This window comes from Arachis ipaensis, chromosome B3 (genome assembly GCF_059453495.1).
Source record: "Arachis ipaensis isolate K30076 ecotype BB chromosome B3, ASM5945349v1, whole genome shotgun sequence".
Lineage (NCBI taxonomy): Eukaryota > Viridiplantae > Streptophyta > Magnoliopsida > Fabales > Fabaceae > Arachis > Arachis ipaensis.
Window position 1 is genome coordinate 47,872,297 of NC_142438.1, and position 14,449 is coordinate 47,886,745.

Genomic DNA, 14,449 nt, shown 5'->3' on the forward strand with positions numbered 1-14,449 from the left:
GTTTTACGAATATCCATGTGAGTGTGACACAATTTTCTGTTTATCATTTTTGTTTAGCTTATTCTTCAAGGCTCCTAGATATGATTTCTTTCAACTATATTTATGTACGTATCTTTTATTTTAGAGGTTGTAATACCTTGCCACCTCTGCTTTACGACTTAAGCGTAAGGCTCTGTGTGGTAGGGTTTTACAAAACTCATGGTCAAAGGGATGAAAATTCATAGTGAAAAGGGAAAACAAAAACAAAAACTATTAAGAAACAAAGAGATAAAATCCTAACTACTAACTCAAACAAGCAAACAAACAAAGAGCAAACTATTCACAATATTAACATATATACAATAACCAATAACAACCACACATTGCAATTTCCCGACAATGGCGCCAAAAACTTGATTATAGGATTTATGCTGATCTAGAATTTCTCAATGATGTTCATGAACGGTGCATCTGATCTAATAATTTATCATACATTTCCCACTTTTTTAGATGGTGCTGCTTTGATTTGGTTTTTTAGCTTACCTACAGGTTCTATATCTAGCTTTGATGAGTTTGCAGACCTATTCATCAATAATTTTGCAACTTCAAAAATTTATGTGCATGACTCGAACTATCTCAGCATCATAAAGCAAGGACAACACATGAAAGCCTTAAAGACTACATGTTGAGGTTCACCAAGGTGGCCATGGAGATACCAAACCTTAACCCAGAGGTATACTTTCATGCACTAAAGAGTGGACTACACCTTGAAAAGTTTTAGAAAACTATAGCAGTGACAAAGCCAAAAATACTAACTGAATTCTGTGAAAAAGTAGCAAATCAAATAAAGATAGAAGAGCTCCGACAAATCTGGAGAGCAGAGAAACCAAATCCTAGCCGAGAAGAAGATAAATGAAACAAACATCAAAACAACAAGGATGAAATGAAGCCATTCAAATTAACTCCTAAGTTCGACATGTACACACCCTTCAACACAAAAAGGAAGACATCATCAATGACATCCTGCACTTTAAATTGATCAAACCTCCAAACAAGGCTAGAACCTACCATGACCAGCGTTATAGCAAAGCTGACTCGTCAAAGCCTTTTGGACAAATACATTGACGAACAGCGAAGAAACACATCAAAACTCGGCCAACCCTCAAACACAAATAAAAATCATAAAGATATAAGAAATAAGGTAACCAAAACCCTAATCAACCCCGTGGTATTATTAATTGCATTTCTAATGGTTTCGCAAGTGGAGGCAAAAATAAATCTGCCAAGAAGAGGTCATATAGGTCCATGATGTCAGTAACTAAATCTGAGCTAATCTCAACCACCAAATTAACAATTCCAAAGATAACATTCAAACCTTCAGACTTCAAAGTAGTGGATAAAAATCTCGAGGACCCTGTAGTCATCTCGCTTCAAGTAGGATATCTATTGGTGAAAAAAGTCCTTTTAGACCTAGGAAGCAATGCGGATGTGCCATGCTACTCCACATACCAAAAAATAAAGTTACGTGATAATTCTCTTTAATACATGGTCATATATGGTTGAAAACAACACTAGGTAAATACCCAAATTGTAAAACCCTAGATATACAATACTTAGTTGTTAACTGTCAAAGCCCATATAATATTATTCTAGGGCGGCCTTCTTTAAATACATTTGATGCTGTTGTTTCTACTGTACACTTGGGCGTCAAATTTTATACGCCAGATGACACAGTTGTCACAGTCCATGCTGACCAGAAGAAAAATTGACAATGTTATAATGCGAACCTCAAGATAAACCCCCAAAGGCAACCAAACAGGCAGTCCATAAAACTTTCAACTAGAGCTGGACTCTAAATCAGATATACAAGATCGACCTATACTAACAGATACTTCGACCAAAGTGATACTGGTAGAGGATGAAAATAAATACACTGATATAGGAGATGTACTAAATGAACCAGGAAAAGAATAACTATAGATTGGAAACACAACAAAACACCCAAAGATCATCGGACGAGATGTATATGTTTTGCAAACTTTAGAAGGCAATACTCTAACTAGTACATGGAGCATCTCTTACCCAAAGATATATTACAGCTAAGTTCATAAGTCGAGACACGGTGATGTACTCTTTTTTCAACTACTTGGATTTTATCTCATATTGGGTTTTACTGGGAGAGGTTTTAGCAAGGCACACCTTCCACACCTTCAATCCCTCTATTAAATAATACTTTCTATTTTACTATATTATTATTATTATTATTATTATTATTATTATTATTATTATTATTCCTCTTCATGTCTCTTTAATGTTACAAATACAAACCAACCTATAAGAAAAAGGATAACCCATGCTTATCGGCATCATATATGCTATTACCCCCAACCAAATTTCAAATCAACATATTACGTCAGTCGTATGATAATTGCTATAAAATAACCTACTCTCCCAAATTAGTCAAACAACTTAGCGGCAATCAATACTACCTATTTGACTTATTAAAAATGGTCCTCATCGATTACTACTAATCATACCTATTCAATCCTGCAATTTCAAGAATAACACACATCAATTACCTTATCTTTTATAATATCTATACTTATCTATAGATATTCGCAAAAGAAAATCATCGTTTACTTCTCTACATTTTTATTCTTATCATTATTTCTATATATTTTCTAATTTGGCGAAACTCATACTGACCTATAAGTTGAAACAACAACTCTCTTTTTCGCAACATATTTTAGAATAACAAAACAATCATCATGCTAACAATCAAAACACGATGTTCATCCAAATCACTTCAAATATTAAAATTGTTCTCAAACAAACAAACATGCCATATTTGACCGAGTTAAACTCAGGTCATAAGTCTACCAAAATACTACAATTAAAACTCATCCAATAGCATCTATTTAAACAGAAACAAAAAATATATTCTTTCATATAGAACAAACATTAGGGGACTACCACATTTTCATCCCGACCTTCTTGATCTTGATCATCATCAACCAGCTAACTATTAATGATCATCTTGCATGGGTCCATGGCAGCAAAATCCACAGTCAGTGCAATAAACCTCGCCTGCTCCATAGCTCTATCAAATCTAGAGGTAAACATTTCTAATCCATGGTTTTTCTTGCCATTCTCCAAACCCTTCTTTTCTATAGTCAACTCCATCGCTCTTGTCTTCAAATTGACTTTATCTTCATCCATCTTTTTCAACTTTTTCTCTAATAGTAACATCTTCTCCCTCAAACCTTTCATTTTCTCATCTTTCAATCCTATCTGCTCCAAAGTGATCCAGAGTTTTTTGTTTTCTTTTTATAAATTCTACCACATAAGTTGCTCCTTACTTTCCTTGTCAAAAGCATATCTTTGCATGTCTCAATTCTTGAGTTCAACCAATAGACAGCAACCGACCTCACATAACCTACAAATAAAAAGCAATTGCCTTTACAGTCTCATTACAACATAATAAACAACTTAATACATTATAAACAATACTTACATGCAAGTATTGAGCTATACCAACATCACCCATATCATGAACTAGTTTCACATCAATAGGGCATTGTCCATATTCATCAGCCATCAACATAAAAGAAAAGTGCTCAAACTGAATGGATGAAGGATCATTATATCCTTTATACCTATGAAGTTCCTTTTGATTTTTGGTAAATCTTTTCATTTCTACAAAACTGACCTCTTTTTCTGTAATTTTAGAATAAGCTAGATCCACAATTTTATCCTTATGAATATCAATCTCCACTTTTTTCTTTTCAAGCAATATTTTTCTTTTGAGCTATAGGCTGATCAACTTCAGCCCATCCCTCTACCTTCACATTTTTAGTAGATTCTTCTCTCTCCACATTCTTTGATCTAGAATGCACAAAGATTGCTGGCAGTGACTTTCGGCACTTTTTTCCATTCATAACATAACGCAACATTTATTCAATTTCAAATACTCAAAGCGTTCGAAGCAATATCATTTTTCACACTAATTATCTATATAGTTGGTCACAACATCCCCCATCCGTATCCCACTCTAGCAATTCGATAACATATAATAACCTAGAAGATGTTACATTATTCACTAGAAATTCTGCAATCACTTCATCTTTATACATCATCTTCTCCATGCCTATGATTTTTTGAGGAGTTAGGAACTAATAAATAAATTTTTTTTAATAAATACTTATCTATATAGAACAAAAATTCTTCTTTCAGTGACTTTACTTTCACATACATAACTTTAAACCCCTTGAATGATGACTTATACAAACTAAAAATTGTCTTATTAAGAGTACTAGCAAAATTTACCCATACCCCTCTTTCACACCCTTAGCCTAGAAAAGAGCAAAAAACAGCTCTAAAGAGGGCTCCACCTCCAAATGTTCTATCATAATTTCAAAACCCCCTCCCCCCCCCCGAATGCTCATGCATTTAGGTGCAACTACGATGATGCATAATTCAGTTGGATAAGAACACCGCATTCAAACGGAGTGAAAGGAGACTTCACCCCTAGTTCCACAAACAAGCAGGTATACGCATAAAAAAACTCATAACCCTCATTCCTATGATATACTCTATTAGATACATTACATGAAAATAATTTAACTTTGATATCTTCACCTCTTCTAACCCACTTATAACTACCTAGTCGTCTGAAAATTTTCTTATCATTAAACCAAGACACATAATCCCTCACAGACAAACCTACCCACGAGTAAGAATCACCACTATTGGAAACAAACTCCTTGTCTACCACTTTATCGTCCTTACCCTTTCCTTTTTTCTTTCCCATTATAACAGTTACTAAACAAAAAATAGAGAAGAAGAAGATAAAGCAAAACAGAAGGTTATGAACTCCACTAATCTTTCCTATTCATATTTTCTGAAATCTCCAAAACCTAAGAGTCCTAAGCGTTGGAAAATTGGAGGATAATAAACCCAAAATCCACTCCAGCCCAGCAAAACATACAACCCCTGAAATCAACGATCACGATGATCACTGTTTCACCTACAGATGCTATCACACCATTGATCTATTCCCCACTAACATAGGAAAAGTAATCGGCCTTGGTAACTATAACAGGTAACTACAAGTAATAATTACGGTTATCTTTTTATTTCTTGTTAATTTCAAATATAACTTATTTTCTACAATTATCTCTTACTTCCAAAAAATTCTATCATTGTATTTCTATTGAGACAAATTGACCTTAGGGATGTATCATTCTATTAAATAACCGATTTATAGGTCGGGATATTTCATGAAATCTCAACCTGCTCCATAGAAATGCTCTCCTAGGTCAAGGTTGGGGTTATGATTCGTTAGATAGAACACGGTTATACCATCCCTACAAATCAATTATTTTGATAAGAAACGTGTTTATTATTATGATAGAAAAAGATTAGATAAGAACTAAGAAACAGAATTCTACCGAAAGAGGAGGTTGTTACAAGTAACCTTTGCACTACACTAAGTGACTAAAAGATTTGGTCAAATAAATTAACCGCACCATGATACAACTTAAACCTAATTCACTCTATATAAACAGTCGTTCAAAACAAAGAGAGGTATGCTATTTACTCTGAATAACACTACACTCATCTCTTACTCATACTTATTTGAGCATTAGAATAACTTTGTAAGTGCACACCACCGCTGTTTCTCTCAAAGTCGATGTATACCTCTTTCACTTTAGGCGAAAGAGAGCTTATTCTCTAAATAGGACGAGTTATACCTACTGTCAGACTTACTACGCAAAAATAGAGTGAAAATAAAATAATTATGTAAAATTTCTGTGGGATATATGGGCTTTTTATTTAAATAAATAAATGCTTTTAAACATTTACAAAAATAGAAAAAGTTGCATATTTATGCTATAAATACCATTTCGCAATATCAATTGTGTTGACAAGTTATATAACACTTCGCATTACGGGGTTGCTAATGAGATGTTATTTATTTATTTATTTATTTATTTTATACCAAAGGGAGCCATTTTCGTAACCAAGTTGTGGTTTGGGACAATTTTTGTTGAATTCAAATTGCAATAGTGTATCACAAACTCATACCCAAATGAGCATATAATAGAAAATATATGTTTTTATTTGGGGTGGGGGATGGAGTGAAACAAATATTTAAGTAACTATACTCGTCTTAAATATTTATGTGTTGTCTTATTTTTTTATTTTATTATTTATGAGTATTTTAATTTTCGCTCCATAAATAAACTTACGAGTGTATATCTACCTTGTACCCGCTTCATTCTGTCCCACCTTGGAACCTAATTGATTTATAATTTTTTTTAGAAAAATTGATAACATAAAATTAAACAAATTAAACTGAACTAATCTGTTCCAAACATGATTAAATACTTTATAAGCGTAATTAAGTATAAAGATAATATTAAATTATTCACAACTACATATAGTATACAGAAATAAGTAAATCTTACTCATAAATAATACACACATATACACATACGAGGCGGGGCAGGGTGGGTAATGGGATGGGCGACCATTATCTATACCACTCTATACCTAAACAAAAATAAATAGGTTTTACCTAAATACATCTCATACCTAGTCAACTGTTGAAAATACCCACCCGTTAGTTTGGGTCTATCCGAATTTTTATCCCTAAGTTTAGTTGAGAATTAGTACAAATTTTGTAATCCTAGCGACACTCCCTATAAAGAGAAGAGGTTAAAAATTTTGTGATGCATGAACAATGGCATAATTAGATGAAAAATTATAACACTGATAATTCTGACTATAAAAAAATTAAAATTAACTTGTAATTATAACTTATAAGAGATGAATTCCAATAAACAAATATGATCATAATTTTAAGAAATTATTTATGCTTTCTTCTTTTTCTTTTTTATAAATAGAAGTGGTTTATGCAAGAAGGAGTGGAATGGATGAGAGAAGAGAGAATTTGGAAAAGGAATTAGGAGATTGGAGGTGGTGGAGACGAGTATTGAAAATTAGGAATGAGATGTGGTTAGAGTTTGGGAGTGATTAGGTTAGGTTAGAAAGGTAATTTAGAAATTTTAATAGTTTTTTAGAGTTTAAATATTTTTATCTACTAAAACCAATCTTTCATGGTTATAAGTTAGTTTTAATTCTTTTATGGTCAAATTTATTAGTGTTATAATCATTTATGGTTGGTTTTGGTACTTTTTTTATATATATATATATATATATATATACATACATGTAATAGGCTAATGAGTTTGTATTAATAGAATAATCTTACCAAGCTAAAGAAATTAGAGTTAATAAATTTGGGTCATCTTAGTGATTAACGAATATATCAAATTGTGTATAGGTATCTAGATAAGTTTACTAGTCGAGGATTTCGGTACAAGATATTTTGGATTGAAAATTATATACACGTTTCAATGATGTTCAATTATCATTGCCGAAATTCAGAGTAATGAAGTATAGAGTTATATATCCAAGTTGAAGATGTGGTGGGTAGCTCAAGTGGTTTCATTCTCAGTGTTGGTGTTGAATATTCTGATATTTACATTCAAATGCATGGTTTAATCTAATCAGATGATCATCAACATTATGGCATTTATGCAACTTAGGTCTAAGAGCAGTCCTTTTGAAATGATATTGTTATTGAAATACTTGTTAATTTTTTATCTAATAAGGATGGAAAAGTTCTACAAATAGATTCTTCGAGTGATAGTGATGATGAAGAGGTTGTTCTAGAGACTCAGACAATCTTTGTTCCAAGAATGATAAAAGCTTTGGCAATACCACCACTTCAATCTGCCCACTATGGTGGCCAAAATATAGAGATTCCAAGTCATTATCTCTCATTCAACTTAGAGGCAATGCATTTCAAAAAAGATATTATCGTACAAAGTATTTCTTTAAATAAAGTAAAACTAAACTTGAGGTTGGGTTAAAATTTTCTAACAAATTGGTCATATTACTTGCTGTCAAGAACTACAACTTTTGTCAAGCAGCTAAATTCAAGATGGAATTGAGTCAGATCATATTCGAAAGTATAACAACTCACATATGTGTTAGTCAACATCTATGCCCCAAGATCATTGATAACAATGTCATATGCAAAGCAATCTAAGAATGGTGAAAACTTATGTGATATTGTAATGGTTCCAATAAGGTGCTACAAAGGTCTATCGAGGCAACTTATAAGTATGACTTACAACTTACAAGAATTTTCTCTTCAATCTCTGAAACCTCACCAGGTCTCCTCGTTGGACGATCTTGTAATCGGAGGGGCGTAGAACTTCTCTCAGCTAAGCTAAAATAGACACTAATTAGGATTGAGAATAAATATTCAAATAAATAAAAAACTTATTTGTTGGGATGGACTCGAAAAGACACGATTTGTGGTTAAATTCTCCTAGTAATTTTGGCATAGTCAAGTTGTAAAAGAAGAAAAACACTGACACCAATAGTGATAAACCTAGGGGCAGGGGAAACAAAATTTTGAGAAGAAAAAACGTTAGTTTCTGCAATTAACCTGCATCACTACCTATAAGTATGAGGTACCATTGTTACTACCTAATCACTTAGCTTGGAAAATGGCTAGCACCAAACCAATATACACAAAACGCTAATGCCTATGCAAAGTGGCACCTCATGATCGAAGAATCATCATTGTACTACGCACCCTTAGTCGACAAAGACAACAAAATCTTCTCTCTCCTCTGCATCGGCAACATCCGTTGCAAGGTCAAATTCCTCGATCTTCAAGACCTAATCTTGGAATCTCAACTATATAGCATCAAAAATCTCAATTTCGAGCTTGTCAACCTCTAGTTTTAGAGTGGGTTCATCCTCCTCGCCGATTAGAGTGGTTGCTACTTCAAGATTATTCTTAGGAAGTTTTCTTCTTTTGTTTGTTTTTATATGTCTTGTGCTTTTCTATTTTTTGTTTTCTTTTACTTTTTATTCTCTTCTTAAGTTTTTTGTCATTTAAAAAATAGAAGAATCATTTTGTCAAAAAAATTAAAAAGAATGAATTTAAACAAAGAATCATTTCTTCTTATCCTATATGTTGCAGTGGTGAAAGGTTCAGGAAGAGAAATTGGAAGAGCTTCACACTGAAGAGTTGTGACCAAAGAGCTACGAGCTTTCTCTTTCAATTTGAAAATGAAATCACATTAACATTCTAACTAACTGATACAAATACAAGCCTAATTATAAATACACCCTAACTACTACATAACAACCTCATAACTAATTGTGCCATGTCAGCATCACTAAGCTAACTAATTCTACTAATACAGCTACTCATCATCCTAACTAATTTCACCCTCTCTCAAGTAACACCCCATCTTAAGCTAGAATCGATGTTGTCTATCATTCCAAGCTTGCTTTGACAAGAGTGAAACTGATTAGGTGCCAATGCCTTGGTTAGAATGTCGGCCACTTGATTGGTGGTAGAGATAGGTAGTAGATTGGTGACTTGTTCTAGCCATTTGTCTCTTACGATGTGACAATCCATCTTTATATGTTTGGTTTTCTCATGGAATACTGGATTAGCAGCAATGTGCAGTGCTGATTAGCTATCACAGTAAATTCCAATGGGTTTACTTAGCTTCACCTTCAAATCTTGCAGCACATGAGCGATCCATTGTGCCTCGCGAGTGGCCATGGCTGAAGCTCTATATTTAACTTCACAAGAGGAACTGGCAACTGTACTTTGTTTCTTACTTTTTTAGGATATGATCGAAGCACCAATGAAGAAGCAATACCCTGAAATTGATCTTCTTATGTTCGGACACGTACCCCAATCACTGTAGTTAAAACCAGTGGGTGTGAGATCTGTGCCAACTGCAAACATCAATCCCTTTGTTTGTGTGACTTTCAAGTATGTTAGAACTTTCAACCCTGCCTCAAAGTGCATGTCTGTGGGGCATTCCAGGTACTGACTTAACTTTCCAATAGCATATCTAATCTCTGGCCTAGTGTTGGTCAAATAGAGTAGCTTTCCAACCAATCTTCTGTATTTTGAGTTTGATGACAGTAGTGTCCTTGAAATTTTGGTCAATTTGCTGGTGTAGTCCATGGGGTGTCAAAGCTGGTTTAGCATTGAGCAACTCATATTCTTTTAAGAGATCAAAACAGTACTTCTTTTGATGCATTGGAATCCCCCTCTTGCTGCGACACACCTCCAAACCAAGAAAGAAGTTTAATTCACCAATATCTTTGATTTTGAACAAATGATGCAGGTGTTGTTTGATGAAGTTGATTTCGACAATGTCATTACCTGCAACAACGAAGTCATCTACATAAACCAAGATTACTGTAAAGCCATAATTAGTCGATTTGGTGAAGAGACTGTAGTCACTTCGAGACTGATGATAACCAATTGAGAGGAGGGTGGAAGTGAGCTTGGTGTTCCACTGACAGCTGGCCTGTTTCAGGCCATAGAGAGAACGGTTTAATTTGTAAACCAAGTGTGAATCAAAGAGGGAAAGTCCTGGAAGAGGCCATGCAAGAAGGCTGTGTTGACATCTAATTAGTGCACAATCCAACCCTTCATAGCAGCAATAGAGATCAGGATTCGAAGGGTGGTTATTTTTACAACAGGGCTGAAGGTTTCAAAATAGTGCCCCCCAGTAGTTTAAGTGAAGCCTTGCGCCACTAATCTGGCTTTGTATCTCTCAATGGTTCCATCTGCATTGAGTTTGAGTTTGAACACCCATTTGCACCCCACAGTCTTTTTTCCAACTGGAAGAGGTGTTAGAGTCTAAGTTTGATTTTCTTTTAGAGCATTTAATTCCACATTAATTGTTTATCTCCATTTTGGGTCAATGACAACCTCAGCATAGCACTTGGGTTCAGTGTGTATTGGCTGTGAGGTTGTTTGATTGATGTATTCAGTAGAGGACTCAAATAATGGTATAAGAGGCAAAGGTGAATCTAGTATTACTGACTCAAACAATAATAGGGTGGAATGCTCAAAGAAATTATGTTTTAAGTCATGAATCAGTTCAAATTGATGTTCAAATAATTTTTCATGAAAAAATTGTGTTGAATGAGTTTTGTTAAACTCTGGTATAGCTGATGAAATGGATGAAGTTACCATGCATTGAAAATCAGCAAGATATGTTGGTTTTTTTGTTTCTCTAGTAGATCTTCTTAGTGGTTGTGTGATGTGAGGTTGTATTGATGTATGACTTTGTTGCAGTGGTGGAGGAAAATTAGAATGAGATGTTGATGTATGATCTAAGGATGTTGGAATGGATGTTCTAGATGTAGATGAATTTAGTTGTGCATGTTGCCTTTCAATGGCAATGCAGATAGGGTCAGCAAATGCATAGAGATCATGAATGCAAAAATCTGGATGAAACTCATTATTAACCTTTTCATGCTGTACAGTTTCTTGAATTACAGAAGATAATAAAAATTCATAGAACACATTATTTCTTGAGATAAAGATATCTCAACTACTGAGATCATAAAGTAGATTCCCTTTAACTCCTTCTTTAATGCCAAGATAAACACATATTTTTGCTCTTTTGTCTAATTTGCTTCTATTTCTATAGTTCACCAGTGTGGATACATACATCAAACACCTAAAAATTCTGGAGCAAGAGATATCTGGTATTTTATCATACAAAATTTGATAAAGGGAAAAATTGTGTAAAATACTGTTGGAAATTCTTTTTATCAAATGAATTGACTGTACCACAGCATAATTCTAGAATTTCTTTGGCAAGTTGGAGTGAAACATCAGTGATCTTGTGATTTTCAAGATGTGCTGATGTTTTTTTCTCAAGTATACCATTTTGTTGAGGTGTCTAAACACATAATTTTTTATGTATAATCCCTTTTGAAGCATAGAAAGCATTTAGTTTAAATCAGGTCCATTATCTGTTCTAATCTTCTTATTGATGGCGCCAAATTGAGTTTCAATCAATTTGACAAAATTTTGAACTAATACAGCAGCTTCACCTTTTCCTTTCATGAAATAGGTCCAACTGAACCTGCTTTTATTTTCTACTACAATCAAGAAGTACTTAAAACCAAGAATTAAAACAGTATTTATTGGGCTCCAAATGTCAATATGTACAATGTCAAATATGTGTTTGCTTTGAGTAATTCTTGGTACAAAGGGACTTCTCTTTTGCTTGGCATAGTGACAAGAATCACATGTCTTATTACAGTACGAAAATTGTAAATCAGTGTATGTCTTTTGCATTTCTTTTATTCTATGATTTTGCAAATGCCCTAACCTAATATGCCATAATGCAGAATGATCAAGAGATGATGACTGAAGTGTTATTACATTGATGCATGCTGAATGTGGTGTAGCTTGAACAGGTTAAAGATTCTCAAATGCATATAGTCCATTTCTCTGATTAGCTACACCAATTGTCTTCAAGGTTTTCTTTTCCTGAATTGCAAAACCATTTTCATAAAAAAGTAGTTGACATTTAAAGTCTGAGGTTAATTTTAAAACAGAAATTAAATTGAATTTAAAAGTTGGAATATAGAAAACATGAAACAGTTATAAATTGTTATGAAAAATGACGGTTCCTGCCAGGTTTGCAACTATTTTTGTTCCATATGGCATGTTGATAATGACAGGGTTAATTTTGTAGATTCTTTGGAAAGACTTGTGTGAGTAGGCCACATGATTTGTAGCTCCTGAGTCAATGACCCAAAAAGTTGGGCTAAAAACTGATAATGATATGATGTATGATATACCTTTGTTGGATGGGTAAGGTAGTGGTGCATATCTAATTAATGCTATGCCTTGGTGTGTGAAACATTACCCATGTTCAATTGTCTTTCTTGTTGTAAGACAGAGGCAAACACTGACTCTAGCTTGGGCATAGGCCTCATTAGCATGATCTAAGATCTTATAGTGGAGAATCAATCACTCAAACCTCTTAAGAACTTTACCACTTGGGATTCCTCTTTATAACCCCTCATGATGCTAAGCTCACAAGTACAGATATCCATGCATCTCGAGCAGTTTGGAAAAGGTCGAAAATTTTCTAATTCTTCCCAAATCGTCTTCAATTGTGTATAGTAGTCTGTCACGGATAGCTCTCATTGCTTACTTGCAAACATTTCCTCTTCAAGTTCAGCAATTTTGTACATATCTCCTTGGCATAGTAGCGTTGGTTCAGTTCTTTCCATAGTTCCTCTACTGAGTTGATCCAAAGGACACTCTTTGTTATGTTAGACTCAATGAATGATTGATCCATTATACCACGTATGTATTGCATCTGTTCCATACGTCATACAAGGGATCTTCTTCACCCGGTCGCTGTAGTGAACCATCAATGAACTTGATCTTGTTTTTTTCTCTTAATGCTCTCCACATTGCTCTCTCCCATACTTGGTAGTTGTTTTGTTCCAACATAATAGGAATTAAAACTGTGCCTGAGCTTTCTATTGAAGGCAAGAAAAAAGGGCTTATTGGATCTAACAACGGATTTTGCTGATTTCTATTTGAATTTGTCTGCATTTGACTTAGATGACTTAAGAGACTCGCCAGTGTCTGCAAATCAATCGTTGGATTTTTCTCTGATGTCATTCTTCAATCGGATTCGATCTTCTTCCTAAGATTTGCTAGTCGAAAATGTTCACTTGAAATTTTGATTCTTGTTCAAGTGACACAAATCTCATTAGTCACTATTGTGTGAATCTCAAAGAAAGAGAAAAGAAAAATAGAAGAAAGAAGAATTAAGAAAGAAAATTGTGAGAGAAAGTGGAATCGAGAAAGAAAGAAAAATTGAGAAATCGATAAAACTTTTAGAATTAAGAAGTGACCAGAATCACTGTAATTTCTGTTAGTTCAACTTTCGAAGCTCAATTCTTTCAGATTTCTTCCCTCCATGCTCACCGCACCATATTGAAGTGGTGAAGGGTTCAAGAAAAAAAAATTAGAAGAGTTTCACGCTAAAGAATTATGATCAAAGAGCTACCAACTTTCTTTTTCATTCTGAAAATAAAATCACATTAACATTCTAATACAATTACAAGCTTAACTATAAATACAACTTAGCTACTGCATAACAACCTCATAACTAAGGTAGCGTTTGGTGGAAAGACAGAGACGGAAAGACTGAGACTGAGAGACAGAGACTAAGAGACAGGGATTGAAATAAATCTCAGTATTCTGTTTGGTGCAAAATGGGAGACAGGAATTGAAACAAGAATGAAACTCTAATTTAATTTGCACAAAGGGTAAAATTGGAATTAATTAATTGAAATGAAAGTATTTTAGGTATAAAATGTTATTAAAGTTTCAGTCTCCATCTCTAAAAATTTCAGTCCCCTGTGTCCCTACTTTTTGGAGGTACTGAAATACTGAAATTTTAGAGACAGAGACAGAAATTTTAGTACCAGTCTCTGAACTAACAAATACGATACTGAATCTCAGTCTCTCAATTTCTGTCTCAGTACCTCAAAACAAACGCTACCTAAGTGTGCCATATTAGCA